This window comes from Prionailurus bengalensis, chromosome C1, assembly GCF_016509475.1.
Source record: "Prionailurus bengalensis isolate Pbe53 chromosome C1, Fcat_Pben_1.1_paternal_pri, whole genome shotgun sequence".
Taxonomy (NCBI): Eukaryota; Metazoa; Chordata; class Mammalia; order Carnivora; family Felidae; genus Prionailurus; species Prionailurus bengalensis.
This window is the reverse complement of record NC_057345.1, coordinates 163,808,582-163,820,771: the sequence shown is the minus strand read 5'-3', so window position 1 is coordinate 163,820,771 and position 12,190 is coordinate 163,808,582. Positions and strand designations below refer to the sequence as shown.

Here is a 12,190-nt window from a genome sequence, read left to right as displayed (position 1 = left end):
GGTTCTCAAACCACCATGTTCAAGGTCGTTTCTCGCCACAGCTGCTGCTTGAGCTCTAGCCCCATGCCAGTTCTTGGGCAGCCACAGCCACCTGCGGTCTCTCCCTGCCCCCCACCCCTGCCCTGCGTCTACCCAAATTCCTCAAGCCCCATCACTCAACGCTGTCCTTTGCCCAAGGGAGTGTCTCTGCTTCCTGGGTTTTCCACGCAAACCTCCTCGCTGCTAGCTAAGGTCTTTCCCCACCAACATCCATGGTCTGATCACTGCTGCCCGAGGTTATCTTCCTACAGCCCGGTTCTCCAATTCTTGACCCCCAAGGTCACCCCACACTGCCCCCTACCACTGCTTGTGTTTACCAGTCACCACAACCATGCTCTTTTCTGCACTTCTGCCTGGGTCCCAGCTCTGCCATTGCCTTGATTTCTTCCCACTACCCCTGCCTAGGACTGTCCTGACTGCAGCCCGAGTGCTGCAACTGTGGCAGCCCAAGGTCAGTCTCAACGCTCTGCCCCGGAGCTCTTCTCCCCTTTCCTGCCTGCTGGTTTACCCTGACCCCCCAGCCGGGCCACCCCGTCTTTCCTCCTGACTCACACCCTCATCCCCACTGTCACTGTCGCTGTCGCCACTGCTGCAGGAGCCAGGCTTGCTGCCCTCGTCCTCGGGCTCAGGGGCTCCGCGTGTGCAGGAGGCCGGAGAGGATGGGGTGGGGCCAGACAGTGGTGCCGCCCCATGGCATACAGCCACGGACATGGCGACAGGGGGGTCTGAGCCTGCCCTCAGGAGAATCTCCAGCAAGTCAGCCGCGTGGACCTCCACTGCCAAGTGCAGGCTGCACACGGGCTCTGGTTTGCTGAGGTCGGCTGGGGCCTTCTGGAACAGCCAGACCAAGTCTGCCTCTTCCAGGATGGTGGCCACGTGGAGTGGGTGGGGGTCCTGGTAATTTTCAACCGGCAACTGCAGCTTCCGGTCCTCCTCAGTTTCCTCTAACTTCTCCGGGCTGGTTCTTGGGTCGGTGTTGGGGGTGTGTTTGGGGCCCGCGGGAGGTAGGGGTCAGGGGCTCCTCGGGGCACCCAGTGGGGGCTGGACCGGCACCGTGCGGCCCACGCTCTGCCATGCAACCCAGTGCGTGCCACACACAACCTCTGCACCATGGACGCCTCCCCAGGCTGTCTGCCAAGTGCCGGGCTGCTTGGCCCAGCTCATCCTGCAGGTGCAGGGACTCGGTGCCAGCTGTAAAGCCCAGCAGGAAATCCGGGAAAGGCTCGTGGTGATGAATCACCTCCGAGCGCGGTGCCGGTCCCCATCTTCAGGGGCACAGCCAAGGGTGAGCGGTGCCCACAACAGCCCCGGCCCGCCTCCGCCCCGCTCTGGTGCTCCCAGAGTCACAGAGTCCGGACCCCGACAGCCCAGGCCGCTGTCACACCATTCATGCGCATCCACAGCCTTCCCGAGCCGGTGCCCCGGCCGTAGTCCCCCGACCGTGGCCCCTAAGTCTTCTTTTGGATTGGCGTTTCAGCGAGGAGGCGGCCTAGAGGATCGGGGAAGAGCCTTGCCTCAGTGCCCCAAGGCTGCACAAACACGTGCCGCAAGCTGGGTGGCTTCAAACAACAGAAATTTATTCTCTCCCAGTTCTGGAGGCCTGTCGTGAACTGAAGCGTGTCCCCCTAAAATTTATACACTGAAGCCCTGAACCCCAATGGGATGGTATTTGAAGATGGGGCTTTTGGGAGTTTAGGTTTAGGTGAAGTCATGAGAGTGGGATCCCCACAACAGGATTAGTGCCTTTTTATTTTTTTAAAGAATAATATTGATTTTTTAAACTTTGTGTATTATTTACTTTTTATTTCAGAGAGAGAGAGAGAGAGAGCACATGAGCAGGGGAGGGTGCAGAGAGACAGGGGGAGAGAGAATCCTAAGCAGGCTCCACGGTCAGCACAGAGCTTGACAGGGAGCTCGATCTCACGACCCTGGGATCACAGAGCTGAGCCAAAAATCAAGAGTCGGGCACTCAGCAGACTGAGCTGCCCTGGTGCCCCAAGATGAGTACTTTCTAAGGAGAAACACTTGCTGTCTCTCTCTGCTCGCTGCCTTGTGAGGACACGGTGAGAAGATGGCCGTCGGCGAGTCAGGAAGAGGGCCCTCACCCAAACCCGGCCATGCCGGAATCCAGATTTCCAGCCTCCAGGACTGTGAGAAGATACATTTCTGTTGGTTAAGCCACCCATTCTGTGGTATCTAGTTATGGCAGCCTGAGCTCAGACAAGGCCAGAAGTCCAAAATTAGGGTGTTAACAGGCTGGTTCCTTCTGGAGGTTCTGAGGGCGATCGGTTCCGTGCCTCACTTGTAGCTTCTGCTGGCTGCTGGCAGCCCTTGGTGACCCTTGGCTTGTGGCAGCATAACCCCACCCTGTGCTTCCGTCTTCACATGCCTTCTTCTCAGCGTCCTCTCCTTTTCTGTCCTTTATAAGAACACCTGGAGTGGCACCTGGGTGGCTCAGTCGGTTAAGTGTCCAACTCTTGGTTTTTGCTCAGGTCATGATCTCACGGTTCATGAGTTCAAGCCCCGTGTCAGGCTTTGTCCCGTCTGGGATTCTCTCTCTTCCTCTCTCTCTCTCTCTCTCTGCCCCTTCTCTGCTCGCGTTCTCTTCATCTCTCAAAATAAATAAAAACTTTATAAGAACACCTGTCATTGGATTTAGGGCCTACCCTAAACCCAGAATAATCTTATTATAAGGTCCTTAACGTAGACATCTATCTTTGCAACTTTTCTGGAAATCCAAAATTGCTCCAAGATAAAAGTTTTGTTAAAAAGCAAAGCTGGGAAGGGAGTGGAGTAAAAAAAACAGAAACAAAACAGAAACGGTACTTGACTTTTTTCATCTCGAGTTCAGGAGTTCACACTCTTCTGTGGTGGCTGTTGACAAGGACATGAAGAAATTGGAACCCTTGGGGCTCCTGAGTGGCTTAGTCGGTTAGCGGTTAGCATCTGACTTCAGCTCAGGACATGATCTCGCTTTGGGAGTTCAAGCCCCATATCAGGCTGCCTGCTGTCAGCAGAGAGCCTGGATCCTGCTTCAGATCTTCTGTCTCCCTCTCTCTCTGCCCCTCCCCTGCTCACATATGCGCTCTCGCTCTCTCAAAAATAAAAATAAAACATTAAAAAAAATTGGAACCCTTGCACATTGCTACATTGCTATTGATAATGTAAAATGGTGCAGCTGCTGTGGAAATCAGTTTGGTGGTTCCCCAAAAAGCTAAATCGAATTACCGTATTACCCAGCAATTCCACTTGTAGGTATAAACCCGAAGGAATTTCAAGCAGGGACCTGTACGCCAATGTTCACTATTCCCAATAGTCAAAAGGTGGAAACAACTCAAATGTCCAACAACGATGAACGGATAAGCAAAATGTATATACACACAATGGAATACTACTCAGCCTTGAAAAGGAATGAAATTCTGACACGTGCTTCAACGTACGTGAGCCTTGATAACATGGTGCTAAGTGAAATAAGCCAGATGCAAACAAACAAATACTGTAGGATTCCATTTATATGAGATGCTTAGAATAGGCAAATCTATAGTGACAGAAAGTAGACCAGTGGTTAGAACAGGGGCAGGGGGGAAGGGTGAGTTATTATCTAATGGTACAAAGTTTCAGTTTGGCATAATGGAAAGTTTGGGAAACGGAGAGGAGGGATGATTGCACAGCCTTGCAGACATACTTAGGGCTGCTGAGTTGTACACTGTATGGTGGTTAAAGTGATACATTTTGTGCAGATTTCACCACAATAAAAAGTGTTGTTTTTTTTTTTAATCACAAACTGCCCTTTTCTTAACCTTGAAAATGGTCCCTGGGTGAGGACTGGGTGAAAACAGGGCACTGATAGAGAAATGAGTTGCCTCTTGGAGGAATGTTAACACCCCTCTCCACCAACATCCTTAAGGCTCCTAGCTCCCTCCATGAACCAACTCCCAGCACATTTTCCTTCAGGAAGGAAGGACGGGTAGAACAGGGGAATTGCCCCATTTCAAATTTAAACCACTTTGAGGCAAGTGGCCACTCAGCACCCAGGGAGCCTACCGTGAGGGGAGTGCTCTTTGAGCATCTCTTCCCCAAATCTTTCTTCTCGCTTGATCAGCCAGCAAAGACCCTCCTACAGTACTTTGTAACAGAGTGTATTTTTTAGTCAGAAAAATAAACCTCTTGAACAACAACCTTTATATCCTTTATATATATATATATATATATATATATATATATATATATATAAAACTTATTGATTTTAGTTTGAGAGAGACCGGGAGTGGGGAGGAGCAGAGAGAGAGGGAGAGAGAATCCCAAGCAGGCTCCATGCTGTCAGCGAGGAGCCCGACTTGGGGCTTGAACTCATGAACTGTAAGATCATGACCCAAGCCCAGAGGAAGAGTCAGATGCTTAACCGACTGAGCCACTCGGGCGCCCCACGCGGCCTTTATTTCTTGAACATCCGTTTGATAAAGGGCTTTTAAGCCTATGGTTCCATTCCCTTTCCTAGCTTTTTGCTAGATAACCACTTGCCACTTTATAGTATTTTCTTGCATACCTGTCTGCTATCAACTCCTACCTTGGAATCCTCCCAAACAAAATACCAAAAGGTATTTTGTTTATGTTTATATTCTCAGGTATTGGGTACGTGCTCAAAAAATTTGATTAATCAATTAGGAGATAAGGGGGTGAAAGGTTTAGCAACCTAAATTGTCTTTAGATTGCCCTCACTCCCTAACATCCTGCCCTGGTATAACTAGCCCACACAATGCCTATGAATTTCTATATATACGCATGTTTGTGAATATGCACACCATAAGACTTTTCGGCATGAGCATATACATTAGTTCCAGGAAAAACAGATCTATGAGCCCTTCCTACACATCTCTAAGGACATCTACCCGCCCTGCAACTGATCTGCAACACTAACACCAAATCCACCTGTAAAGGCCCTTTCTCAAAGGCCTTTGCTTCCAGGAACCTACACCCCCCACCCCACCACCCCCGTCTTCCGGCTGGTCAAGACCTATGCTCTCCTTTATTTTCCTCATCACATATAAGGGGCCTGATGATCTCCCGTGATGTCTGCTTCCCTAATTACTTTATGGATGTAAATCGTCTGTCCTCAATAAGACTGCCCCTACCTGAAAAAGGTAGTTGGGTTCCTGCTACCCATAGTTCCTGTGGGACCTTGGGCAAGTTATTTAACCCTTCTGATTCTCCGAGTAAAAACTGTGGATAGCAACGTCTTCTCCAGGGTGCTAGGAAAAGTGGCCAATGCTCTGGAGGTGCCCCTGAAGTAACACCCTCCGGGGCAGAGGCTATGTCCTGAAATGCGGTATTTCCTCCACCAAACCCAGGAGACGGTTGAGTACAAATATTTATTGAATTTGTCTTTATTACATTTTTTTTACTGAGATATAATTCACACACCATAAAATTCACTATTTGAAAGTGTACAATTCAGTGGTTTTTAGTATATTCATGAGGCTCTGTGACCATCAATTCCAGATATACAATTGCAGAACATTCTCATCAACCCATCTCCTTGGCTTTTAATAAATCAAAGTATATCTTGACTATTTGTCAGTAAATATAATTGTTCAACTTTATAATTACTAATAGTGTTTATGACATTACTATGTGCCAGTCACTGTTTGGGGTCCTTTATACACAATAAGTCCAACGTGGTAAGTTTACAGCAGCGGCATCATGCCACGTGCCACGTTACTCACGAAGAAGCGGAGACGCTGAAGGGCAGGAATCTTGCCCATGGCCACTGAGCTGCCACTTGAACCCAAGGTGCCTGAGTCCAGGTTCCTCACCATTCCTGCTACCTCTTTGCTGGAGCATTAAGATTTAACAACCAACCAACCAACCAACCAACCAACCAAAAACAAGCAACAGACACAACCTTTAAGTATGAAGACCCCGTTTCTTCCTCCTTTATCAATCACCCATGGCTGTGATTTTTTTTCTAAACACAAATGAATTGTCCCCTGCTGACCTTGGACCTTTGTGTCGCTGCGTCGGCGACACAAAAGTCCGGAAGCCCTGATCCTCACCCCCCAGAAGTGAACAGTGTGGACCCACAGTACAGGGAGAAGGCGACACACAAACACGGCATTCAGAGATGGGAGAGTCTGGCTATTGGTGACGGCGGAAAGCTGGGACTTCCTGTTCCAAAAAGAACCATAAGCAATGAAATAGTTCTGGAAAGACCAATGGCTTGTTTTCTTTCTTTAAGATGAAATTCAGCAGTGGGAAAAGCCGCTCATGAATTGAGCAAATGCTCCTTCCCTTTAAGTCATTTTATTCTCTGACAGCTAAAAACACACTGATCTCTGTTTACCTTCATAATACCACCTCCCACATTAAACTCTCTATTCCCTGTCATTTACAGAGGGGCTGTTTTCAGATAACAGCACACACTGTATTTGATAGAAATGCTGTCTCTGGGGCGCCTGGGTGGCTCAGTCGGTTAAGCGTCCGACTTCAGCTCAGGTCACGATCTCGCGGTCCGTGAGTTCGAGCCCCGCATCGGGCTCTGGGCTGATGGCTCGGAGCCTGTAGCCTGCTTCCGATTCTGTGTCTCCCTCTCTCTCTGCCCCTCCCCCGTTCATGCTCTGTCTCTCTCTGTCCCAAAAATAAATAAACGTTGAAAAAAAAAAATTTAAAAAAAAAAATGGAGCTCCAGGGGCGCCTGGGTGGCACAGTCGGTTGAGCGTCCAACTCCGGCCAGGTCACGATCTCGCGGTCCGTGAGTTCGAGCCCCGCGTCAGTCTCTGGGCTGATGGCTCAGAGCCTGGAGCCTGCTTCCGATTCTGTGTCTCCCTCTCTCTCTGCCCCTCCCCCGTTCATGCTCTGTCTCTCTCTGTCTCAAAAATAAATAAACGTTAAAAAAAAAAATTAAAAAAAAAAAGAAATGCTGTCTCTGAAAAGTACCATGTGGATTCGGTTTTGGTAATTCAAGTTTTTTGGTTTTTGTTTTTTAAATGTGCCATGGGGAAAATTCTGTAGCGCATCCTTTAGCAAAAACTCCTTCAAAATTGTCATTACTTGCTAGCTGTCCCCTAAGTTCTGATAACTCTCAATATCATGTGTTCTTATTCAAGATATACACCTGGATTTAGGCTACCTCATAGTCTGTCCTTTGCACCTCTTGGCAACAGAAAATGTACATACCAAGTTTGAAGGCCAGGACTCAGCCAACATCTCAGCTAGACTTTGACCCTCAGGAAAACTTGGGCACCTGCAAATATCTGTTACCTCAGATTTGTGGTCGACATATGGGGCCCTCAGGCATGATTCTAAGCAGAACTGCCGATACCAGAAAGTGCTGAGTTTACTTAGGGTTCTGAAGAACCTTCCAGCTTGGTCTGAGGTATCTTGTTCATAACACATTTTAAATGTTACTTTTTTTCCCCCTACTAATCATGTAATCTAGGAGAAATTCCTTTCAGAAAATAATGCACCACTGATAATAACTGTATTGTATCGTGATAGGATTTTTTTGGTTGGTAGGGTATTTGGGGGAGGGTGGTTAAATGGCACAATAGACTACACGGTAACTTAAGAAGATAGGGGCAAATCTAGAGAAATGCTATTTCAGTTAAATAAACTAGGCAGCAGCTCCCTCTTGTGCTGAAAAGTAAGTACTGCAGCCACTGAATTAAAACCTGGAAAATCATCCCTCAATACACATAAAACTTGCTTAAACGAAGAGCTGTTCCCAAATATTTTAAGTCTGAGAAAAGCACGGCACTTAGTAACTCTTTATTTTAGCCAGAACACCCACTGCCATTAATATTTAATTAATTCTTCAAACATTTATTGAGTACTTACTGGGTGCCAGTTACTAGGGATGCTAGGGTAATTAACAGTTACTGCCCCCAAACTGCTCACAAGGGCTGGTCCATCAAGATGCCACCTTTCTCATCATGCTTTTTCTGGTCCCCTGTCAACTATGACCTCTGTCTCCTCTGAACTTCCCCCGATTCCCACCCTAAGATTGAGTCTTCTCATGCCTCTCCCCTCTTCTTCCCATTATCAAGCAGTTTCTTTTCTTATCATGCTACTGGATTGGAACTTCTTTGAAAGCAGCAGCCACATCTGATCCACGCAGTGTTCCTCATTCTGCACGGGTCCAGTTAGTATCCAAATGCATATTTGTTCAATTTAATTCAATTCAACAGAATCAGGAAGCAATAGAGATCCACAGCTAATTAAAAACAGGTTCTAATGGAGAAGTGTAGTTCAGCTGCTCTATGCACATAACTCTCAAAAATGGAAATGCAGCCATTGTTTCATTGCTGCCAAAATCATGGTGCATTTTTTCTAATCATTTTTCTGTGGTGCAAGGATGCCAATGGAAAATAAGACTTATATTATCCTAGAATCCATGATGTCAGAAAGAGTTTGCTCCATCACTTCCCTACCTGTCACGAAAAGATGCTTCATTGCGCAGGTGTTCCCTGTGGGCACCGCGTCAGAAATGTGAAAGGTCGCTCTGGCCAAGCCATCTGGGGTGGACAGTGTTCGAAACCAGTGGTTCCCAGACTTTGGGATGTCACATAAAAAAACAATTTTTTTCCTAGGGACTGACTGACATGAGGTTGCCAATATCTTATTTTGCTAACTATGAATAGTTTTTAAAATCACTTATGATCTTCATTTTATGGGGGAAAAAAATGAACTTTAACACCAAGAAGCAAAAAAGTCATAATCTCAGAATAAAGAATTTTCCAAGAGTTTCTTTTTAAGCAATCTCTGCAACCAACATGGGGCTCGAACTCACAACTGCGAGATCAAGAGCCACACTATGGACGGAGCCAGCCAGGCACCCCCCCCCCAAATTTTTTTGTACTGAATACTTTTAACTCTAGATTTGGACCAGGCACTTGGATCAAGTAGTTGGAGAATGTGGAGGGTGGACTTGAAGGCACGCCCCTGACACCCCTCCTCTGCCCACCTTTTTCCTCTCTTGGATTCAAGAGCTTCTTTTCATTTGACCATTCTCTCTCAGGTTTGCCTTGCACTATGTGAGAATGAGCACGAAATCATATCCCTGAAGAACAGGAACTAGAATGGAAACCAGCTGATGCCAAAACCCAAACGAGGGAAAAGGGCAGAAGATGGGGTCAGGCACGTGCCCTTACGTCCATCCCCCACCCCTTCCCTCGTGTCTAAGTCCAAGGATGGCTGGGCGGAAGGGGAGTTTGTGGGATGGCCTCATGTGGGTTAAGGGGAAGGTGGGGAAAGAGAGACAAAGAGATCGGCCCTGCTTTTGGGAGTGGCATTTCTGTCTTCTCCTGACCACAAGGTAAACAGCAGAGTAGAAGCGTGCAGCAGCCTCATGCTTCGCTTTTTCAAAGCCTTTCAGATAGCTGTTCCATCTGATCACCTCCACACGACCGAGCGGGCTGATTTCAGCAAGGGGCTGAGATTGGCTTTGTCTCCCTCCCACTCCAGGACTCAGATGAAAGAAGGAAGGGCTCTCAGGGGCTCGTCTCAGACCCAGACTGAGGGGATGCTTGCATCTGTGTGTGTGTGTGTGTGTGTGTGTGTGTGCGCGCGCGCGTGCGCGCAGGAACTTAACCCAGGTTGAAGGTCTGTGGGCAGCAGTAGGAAAGAAACCCACTGAGAAGCACTAAATGACCTTAAATAGCTTGCACCCTTCAGGTCACTCCTTAAATCGCCTTGCATACACTACCTCCTCCCCAAGAGAGGGAGTCCCTCTGGGAGGGGGTCAGAAGGGGCTGACAGCCCCAGCACCCCCCGCCCCCAGGGCCCTTCTGACAAAACGACAGCCTTGGCACTCACATTAGTCTCGGCTCTGCTGTGTCCCAGAAAGGGCAGGTGTCCCTCTGACTCAGAAAGACAGGACTAAGGCCTTGGAGCAGCGGCCCCTCCCCAGGGTCCACTCCTTCCCGCAGCCTCAGGCTTCGCAGACGTGCGCGGCCGAGGGTGTGGGTGGCCGTGGCTCATCTCCCTCCTTTTCTCACCATCTTTTCTCACGCCAACAGGAGAGCGAAAACTCTTAAATCACCTTTGAGCTGACAAAAAGAGAAGATGAAGAAAAAGGCCTGCCAGTCTTCTCTGCCCACTCCAGATGCGTAACTTTTTTTTTTTTTTAATTTTTTTTCAACGTTTTTTTATTTTATTTTTGGGACAGAGAGAGACAGAGCATGAACGGGGGAGGGGCAGAGAGAGAGGGAGACACAGAATCGGAAACAGGCTCCAGGCTCTGAGCCATCAGCGCAGAGCCTGACGCGGGGCTCGAACTCACGGACCGCGAGATCGTGACCTGGCTGAAGTCGGACCAGATGCGTAACTTCTGCTGAGAATGTCGGGTTTCGGAGAGACAACACCCAAACTTTGGTACCAGTTACCAGTCTATACCTTCCCGCCTCCAGGGCACTGAAAATGCAACTCATCACCTTGACCCTCAGCCTTCCAATCTCCTCTTCATCCTTCCCCCCAAAGGGATCATTCTCTCCTCAATCTAAGTAAACCTCCAGGCCCTGAGGAGGTCTAAGCGGGTCCTCATTTGCTCCTCAGCAGGACCTTAGCCACCTTTCCCTCAGTTTTCCCAGGCCCTCCCTTCCTTCCACCATCCTCCCTCACCCTCATGGGCTGCTCTTCCCCTTCTCCAAAGACCAGCCTCAAAATAGCACCCGCGACTATTGTGGAGAAAAACACCAAGGCCAACAGTTTGTTACCAGGAGGCCATCCTTCGGTGGCATTAGTTGTAACGGAGTTTTACCTTTATCATTTCACTTCCTGTGACCCAGTGCTCTTAAAGTACAGCACATCCACTTAAATTGGATAACTTCACGAGTTATGGTCCCTTCAGGACTTGGAACCAAACTTAAGCACAAGATTCTTCTCCAAGCAATGGATTCCGCCCACCCACCACTCAAATTTAGCTGAAACAGATGAGGGATTGTCCACTAACCTCACAGAAAAAAACCCGCTGGGGACTGGGCAGACTGTTCCTACCTTTAAAGCACATGCTTCTCATGGTGACAGCAGAGTCACCATGAGGATCTGTAAGAGGGTGTTAGATAGAGGCAGCAGTGAGATGCTGGTCTTCCCGTCAGTCTTAATATGGCAGCTTGGCTGCCCAGGAAAGACAGAGGACAGGGAAGGGGTTCCCCTTGGCCACCACACTTATAACTATAGTATTCTTATTTTAATTACTTACACAACACCCAGCATATGCACCTATTATATGGCAGGCAAAACACTAGACACTCCATAAACTTGATGGTGAGCTAGACAGAAGTGGCCCTACCCTCACAGGGCTAAGGTCTAGCGGGGAATCAGGTGAGTGTCCTGGGGAGGGGTTAGGCTGGTTTACTCCCATGGCCCAGCCTGCCTTCAATCCCTCCTTTGCCTCTAAGGGTGTACATCCCATCCTCCTTGGTACTTGAGTTCTAGCCCAGGGAGGTCCCGCACCTGTTGGTTGGACAGCAGAAGGCACAGACCTCCCGCAGGACAGGGATACACTTGAGCCTGAAGTGTGGCCTCTAATCAATGCACACCCATTGATAAAGCCGAGATGTGCCTGCAGCACTAGCCTCGGCCTGGCCCCTTGCAGCACACCTTGCTCAATGCTTCAGCGTCCCCAAGAGCTAAGGCACAGTCATTGTTACAATGTTAACACACGGGAAACGGAGACTTGGAACAGCGAAGTGACCACCTAGGCTGCACAGGCAGAACTTGCCCCGGGTGTGGGCGCTGGTGACTGAGCCTGGCAGTCTGGCTCCTGCTGAATCCTGGCTCAGGAGCGGGGCCCCGTGAGAGGCCAAGGTGGCACAACCCCGGGGCTGGGGAGCAGGGACAGCAAACCCTGAAGAGCACTTACAAAACGCAGGAGCCATCCTGGGCTCTGGGCACAGACGGTCTTGCGAGCACCACCGCGACCCTACAGGGTAGGGATTTGCAGATGACAAACACAAGGAAGAAAAGGAACGTGCCCAAAAGACACAATGAGCAAGTGGTAGAAATGTCCATGCTTCTGCCTCAGCTCTTCCAGAGTCTTAACCTGCATGTGAGTCACCTGGGGAATCTGGTTAAACTGCAGGTTCAGACTCTGGGGCAGGGCCCCAAACTCTGCACTGCTAATGAGCTCCCCGTGATGCTGAGGCTGCCGGTCCAT

General features: G+C 49.0%; 1 pseudogene; it reads right to left on the bottom strand.

Annotated features, from left to right (window-relative positions):
• Positions 1 to 543: 543 nt before the first annotated feature.
• On the bottom strand, positions 544 to 12,190 carry LOC122479495 (annotated as a pseudogene).